This window comes from Pteropus alecto, unplaced genomic scaffold (genome assembly GCF_000325575.1).
Source record: "Pteropus alecto unplaced genomic scaffold, ASM32557v1 scaffold25, whole genome shotgun sequence".
In the NCBI taxonomy this organism is placed as follows: domain Eukaryota; kingdom Metazoa; phylum Chordata; class Mammalia; order Chiroptera; family Pteropodidae; genus Pteropus; species Pteropus alecto.
This window is the reverse complement of record NW_006441955.1, coordinates 30,104,012-30,111,282: the sequence shown is the minus strand read 5'-3', so window position 1 is coordinate 30,111,282 and position 7,271 is coordinate 30,104,012. Positions and strand designations below refer to the sequence as shown.

At 36.7% G+C, this 7,271-nt stretch overlaps 1 long non-coding RNA gene across 1 annotated transcript in view; it reads right to left on the bottom strand.

Moving 5' to 3' along the window:
- LOC112485786 overlaps positions 1-7,265 on the bottom strand; it is a 13,775-nt gene extending 6,510 nt beyond the window's left edge. Inside the window, exon 1 of the long non-coding RNA XR_003048570.1 lies at positions 7,162-7,265. This is a non-coding gene — a long non-coding RNA (uncharacterized LOC112485786). The remainder of the gene's footprint in view (positions 1-7,161) is intronic.
- Positions 7,266-7,271: the final 6 nt, after the last annotated feature.

Below are 7,271 nucleotides of genomic sequence, written 5' to 3'. Positions count from 1 at the left end.
AAGTACAATGAAGAAACATAAATCAAAATAAGTGTGTCAGGAGTATCATTTTAGATAGTCAGGGAAGGCTCTCTGAGGAGGTAACATTTGAAGTGAGACTTGATAGAGCGAGTCATGCGGAAATCATTTTGGGCAGAGGGAAAAGCAAATGCAAAGACTGTGAGGCAGGAGTGTGTTTGGTGTGGGGGAACATGGAAGCCAGTGTGACTGGAGGGCAATAAGCGGAGGGAGGAGAGGACAGTGGTAGAGGATGTCAGAGAGTTGGCTGGCTTCAGGTAGGTGCAGGGCAGCTCATCTGCTATAAAGGTGGAAATGTGGGGGTGAGGGGGAGGAGGTGGGGGCTGGAGATATTAGAGAACAAATAATGCCAGCTGGTAGATTTGGTGGTGGAAGGATGAGGAAGTTCTCCTCTAATGTTTCTGTTATCTCAGTGCAGCAAAAAGATAAGTCCTAATTGAGAGCAAGGAGGGGGTGGTGGTGGTGTCAAAAAGTTGAGAAAGAGAAAATGAGTGGATTAAGGAAATTTGATGGCGTTGTTTAGCAGCACTGAAGGACTGCTTGAAGTTTGTGATGTGTTTTTCTCCAGCAACATTAAGCTGTCCAAGGGTCAATGCAAAGTATGTGGGAAAGTTAGTTTTAACCAGAATTGAGGTTTTGCCAAGTGAGTTAGGACTATGGGAAAGAGAGACAAGAGAGTTGAGGATGTACACAAGGGAATGATTATACAAGAACTTTCCAATCTAAACTGGAAAAGCATTGAAGAAAGGACAGAGGGCAGTGATAGACTGGAGGGATAGCGGGATCAAAGTGTTGCTGGAGTCTGGGTGCTGGAGGGAGTGAGCTAGAAAATAGAAACTGGTGTCTAGAGAGTTTGCAGTCATTGGTTATGACAAAGTCTAATGTGACTCTGGGATTGTGTGGCTGAGGTGGGTGGAAGAAAAGAGAAGTTCAAGGAGGCAATAGGCCAGGGTATTGATGGATCCTTTTTGTGAGTAATGAAACCACCAAGAGTGATGTCCGAAAAATGGTGGAAAGAAAAAGATAGTGAGGCGGACACTAGAACTAATTGAAGGGGAAGTTGGTAGATGACTATAAAAAGCAGAAGCAGCAGGTGATATAGTTTGTTGCCATGTACTTCAAAAAAAATTGTGGATTTTTAGGAGGAAGGAATAATGATTTGGAATTGGCAAAGATGAACAAGAGCTCACTATAATAAGTGGATTTGGGGTATATGACAAATCAGTTTGTTAGGATACAAACTAGTTCGATCTGATTTCAAATAATTTTCATTATACCACCTCGGGTTTGGATTGCAATTATAATTCTTGGACCTAGATTCCAATATTCTCTTGCTATCCCTGCAGTGTAAATCACTTAGATGCCCTCAAAATTGTGTTGCTTTAAACAATTGCCAGGATATATTTTAAAAGTCTGATTCCTGCTAAATAAAATTATAGAAATTTTCAAACATGTACAGAAATGACACACTAGTATAACAATCCCCTATGTGTGTATCACCCAGTTTCAACATTAACTCAAAGCTCATCTTTATTTTTCTGCATCCCTAGTCTCCTTCCTCAATTATTTTGAAACATATCTCTGATTGCATATCATTTTATCAATATTTCAGTATTTACCTCTAAAGGATCAAGAACTATTTTTTTAAAAATTACAATTAAAATGACAATTTCTCAATATCATCAAATAGCTAGTCAGTGTTCAAACCTCCCTAATTGGGTTATAATTTTTTTTTGTTTTAGCAGATATTTGTTTAAATTAGGCTCCAAGTAAAGTCCATACACTGCAATTGGTTAATACGTTGAAGAAACTGGATCCTCTGACCTGTTCTTTCCTATAATCTGGATTTTGTTATTGCATTCCTATGGTGTTATTTGAAGTGCTCCTCAGTTCCTGTAATTCCTGGAAATTAATAATCAGATCTTGAGGCTGATCAGATTCAGGCTCATTTTTGGTAAGAATATCTCATAGGAGGTGGTGTGTGCTTGATCAGAGAGGCCATATAACATCAGGGTGTCTCTCTCTCTCTCTCTCTCTCTCTCTCTCTCTCTCTCTCTCTCTCTCTCTCTCTCATGTGCAGTTTTTCACCTAGATCCATTATTAGATACACTATTTCATTAGGGTGCAAATTAGTGATAGTCTATCCATTTTTTTTTTATTAGATTGACAATTTTTGAAAAAGCAACTTCCCTTCATCAACCATGGGTTACCTTAAGGTATAAGTCATTTAGAAAAGACAGGCTATACCATCAGTTCAATTTTGAAAGAGGCTTATCTGAGAGCTCCTAGGTTTCAAGGTTGTATATATTTTGCCTTTAAAGTATTTAATTGTAGCTTGTCCTACTTTTAAAATTACACTACATTTACAAGATGTAGTTTCACATCATGGCTTAAATAAGAATAAATTTGCCTTTAAATAGGATTATAGGATTTAGTTCTAACACTCTTGAAGAAAACTTGACTCTTGAAGAACTGAGATGCATTCAAATGTTCAACAAGCAGATTTCCAATGTTCAGCTGCATTTCACAAAAGCTAATAAAATATCAAACTCTTTTCTGATAGGTGACCAACTAAATAATTTATGAAAACAAAGGCTCAAAACAAACAAACAAAAAAATAAAGATTCAGGTAAGTGCAAGTGCTATTATAGCAAGTATCTATTCTCTTTCTACTTAAGGAAATGTACCAGGGCTGTAGTAATTTGGAATCAGATAGACAGGGTTTGAATTCCCCTTCTCTTATTATGGTGACCTTGAGCAAATTATGCATTGTAAATATATAACGAGAATATGAAACATCAGTGAATACTCTAAACATTATACATATCTTGAAAGTTAGAAAATAATCCATTTAGCAAAAGCCTCCTTTTCATCACTTTGGTTAGGGGTGGGGATGAGGTAAGGAATGTTGCTAATTGCCAAATATTGTTAATTATGAAAATACAGTAAAAATTGTTGCATTGAAGCATGTCATTCTTTGATCCTCAGGGCAGTGGTAATATAACCAGCTTTAGGCTAAAACAGTTTTTACTCAATACTGATGGACCTGCCTGGCAGACCAGGCAGGTCTACCTACCCCAGAGGATCCCTAGAAGGAAGTTCAGAGAGAACTGAGCATTTGCCAGAGTCAAACTTGCCTTTGGTTCTACTAAAAGTATAATGGAAGACTGAGCTGCAGTCAGACAGAAATGTGCTCTAATTGCCTAGAAAATAACCAAAACATACCTAGACATTTTCCTTCTATTGCTATTAAACTTAGCCCTCTGTCTCAACCTGCCCTCCCTCTCCCACCCCCTTCTCCCATATTGAGTCAGTACTGCCCCATCTCCAGTTTGGCTCCCTGCCTTACTGGAGCCCTATTATCCCGGAGTTGTTTCAGCTTTTGTGACAGTGCCAACACATAGTTGTTAATTCATGGGGAGTCAAAATGATTTCCAAGTCAGTGAGAAACAAGTACAAACATTGGAAAATGTATCCCCACCCCCTAATCTTTATAGAAATCTGTTGATTAGAAATATAAAAAAATTGAGCTAACTGGGATAACAGGGTATAAATTGTTAAAACACAAAAAGGATTTTACGAAGCATAATGTTCATATCTTGTCACTGCCTTAATTATATGTATAATGTAAGTTCTGTGGGCATTGTCTTAGAATGATATTCTAATAAACTTTTAATTGAAATGCACACACGGAAAAGTGGATTTGCATTTTTAAGGTCATTAAGTAACGCCACATTGCCATGGCTGCCTTACTAATTTCTTCTGTGACCCAAAATACTTCTTAAAACTTGTGAATTTATGTGATAGAACATTTTCAGTTTTAAAGTGGCATTAAGTTCAGTTGTGCTGTGCATCATCAGACTTAGTTCTGAGTAATGCCTAGAACAATGCACAGTATTTTATATTGGCCAATGTGTTTTGTAACTCCTGAGCCCAACAAGTTCACGAGCTGAATTAAGAATGAAGTTCAGTCTAGACCTTCAAGGTTATATTTTTCCATTCATATATATATGAATATTTTTCCTATTCATATATCTATTCATATATATATATACACACATACAACTTATGCTATTTTTAACAACTATGTTAACTACAAAGAATGAAAAGATTTTGCAACCAAGGGTTGGAGTGGAAACAATTTTTAAGATAGAGATCAAACTGTGTTTATAGACACCATTATTGTCAGCTTTACTCTCGGTCATTTCCTGTGGGAATATTTCACAGGGACAGAATTTTATGATTTGATTATTCATTAAATGGCCTTAGTTCTGTGGAATAAAAATAGTGTATTACTATAAATAGTAATGTATGCAAATTATAATGTAACATTTCATGGTATTTTCCTAGATAAGAATTAAGATAATTTAACAAACTGTATTCTTATCCATCACTGAAAGAATTTTAAAACAACACTAATACAGTATGGTCTAGTGGAGAGTTAGGCAACAGACTGGAAATTAAAGTCATTTGTTTACTTCAAATTAAAGTTGGCATTAACTTAAAAATATTTATTCATCATGTCCAGTATATACTATACTTATACTCTGTGGAGAATACCAAAGTCAATTATAAATAAATAATCCATTTAGCAAAAGCCTCCTTTTCATCACTTTGGTTAGGGGTGGGGATGAGGTAAGGAATGTTGCTAATTGCCAAATATTGTTAATTATGAAAATACAGTAAAAATTGTTGCATTGAGAGCATGTCATCTTTGATCCTCAGGGCAGTGGTAATATAACCAGCTTTAGGCTAAAACAGTTTTTACTCAATACTGATGGACCTGCCTGGCAGACCAGGCAGGTCTACCTACCCCAGAGGATCCCTAGAAGGAAGTTCAGAGAGAACTGAGCATTTGCCAGAGTCAAACTTGCCTTTGGTTCTACTAAAAGTATAATGGAAGACTGAGCTGCAGTCAGACAGAAATGTGCTCTAATTGCCTAGAAAATAACCAAAACATACCTAGACATTTTCCTTCTATTGCTATTAAACTTAGCCCTCTGTCTCAACCTGCCCTCCCTCTCCCACCCCCTTCTCCCATATTGAGTCAGTACTGCCCCATCTCCAGTTTGGCTCCCTGCCTTACTGGAGCCCTATTATCCCGGAGTTGTTTCAGCTTTTGTGACAGTGCCAACACATAGTTGTTAATTCATGGGGAGTCAAAATGATTTCCAAGTCAGTGAGAAACAAGTACAAACATTGGAAAATGTATCCCCACCCCCTAATCTTTATAGAAATCTGTTGATTAGAAATATAAAAAAATTGAGCTAACTGGGATAACAGGGTATAAATTGTTAAAACACAAAAAGGATTTTACGAAGCATAATGTTCATATCTTGTCACTGCCTTAATTATATGTATAATGTAAGTTCTGTGGGCATTGTCTTAGAATGATATTCTAATAAACTTTTAATTGAAATGCACACACGGAAAAGTGGATTTGCATTTTTAAGGTCATTAAGTAACGCCACATTGCCATGGCTGCCTTACTAATTTCTTCTGTGACCCAAAATACTTCTTAAAACTTGTGAATTTATGTGATAGAACATTTTCAGTTTTAAAGTGGCATTAAGTTCAGTTGTGCTGTGCATCATCAGACTTAGTTCTGAGTAATGCCTAGAACAATGCACAGTATTTTATATTGGCCAATGTGTTTTGTAACTCCTGAGCCCAACAAGTTCACGAGCTGAATTAAGAATGAAGTTCAGTCTAGACCTTCAAGGTTATATTTTTCCATTCATATATATATGAATATTTTTCCTATTCATATATCTATTCATATATATATATACACACATACAACTTATGCTATTTTTAACAACTATGTTAACTACAAAGAATGAAAAGATTTTGCAACCAAGGGTTGGAGTGGAAACAATTTTTAAGATAGAGATCAAACTGTGTTTATAGACACCATTATTGTCAGCTTTACTCTCGGTCATTTCCTGTGGGAATATTTCACAGGGACAGAATTTTATGATTTGATTATTCATTAAATGGCCTTAGTTCTGTGGAATAAAAATAGTGTATTACTATAAATAGTAATGTATGCAAATTATAATGTAACATTTCATGGTATTTTCCTAGATAAGAATTAAGATAATTTAACAAACTGTATTCTTATCCATCACTGAAAGAATTTTAAAACAACACTAATACAGTATGGTCTAGTGGAGAGTTAGGCAACAGACTGGAAATTAAAGTCATTTGTTTACTTCAAATTAAAGTTGGCATTAACTTAAAAATATTTATTCATCATGTCCAGTATATACTATACTTATACTCTGTGGAGAATACCAAAGTCAATTATAAATAGTCTCTGCCGTTAAGGAATTTATGAATTTTCTTGTAGGGGAGATACCGTATGCCTTGTATAAACCAAAAAGAAAACAATAAATATGCTATGTATGGGTATGAATAAAATGCTATTGGAGTTTGGAAGAATGGCAGATCAGAGATGACTTCATAAAGAAGGCAGTTGGGTGGAGTCTTAAAGGATGGGTAAAATTTCTGCAAATCAAGATGAAGGGAAAATTATTCCAGGAGGTGGAGACCACACTAACAAAGGTAATATAGATCAAAGCACATTTAGAGACTGGAGCCTTTGACTAGTAGAGAAAAAAAGAATTTACACAGAAAGACTGAGTCTGAAAAGGCAAATTAGAGCTGAATTATTCTTATTCTGTTATGCAAGTATTTATCCAATATATATTTCTCGAGTAGTTACTATATACAAGTTCTGTGCTGAGTTAGGAGTACATTCATGAACTACGTAGACGAAAGCCTTTTCTAATATGTCAGCTCTAAAAAAATGTAACTAAATAAGGGATTATGGCAACACTGATTACAACACCAGGTACTTCAGTTTACGACTGTTACATAGTACATGTTTCTGAGAGTTGCAACTAAAATGATTCGGAACGTTTCTGGAACACATGGTTACATTGAGATACACCTGTACTCATACTTGGTCCTTCAAAGCAACCTTTGTTTTCTCCCAAGCTAGGGCTTGCTATATTAGATACGCCTCGTGCAGTGGTGGCCGTGGGGAGGCTGGCGAAGGTGAAGGGTGGCAGCCAGGAGGGCACTTTCCCTTTCTCTGTCTCCCTAATTAAAACTCTGCAGCCTCTAACCCGGACTCACCTGCCGGGCCGGTCTTTCTCCTGCCTTGACTCTCACTTCGCCCCCACGCTCGGTGCGCTCGCCCTGCTTCCCTGAGTCTCCTTTGGCTCACCCTCACCCACCTCCGCGCC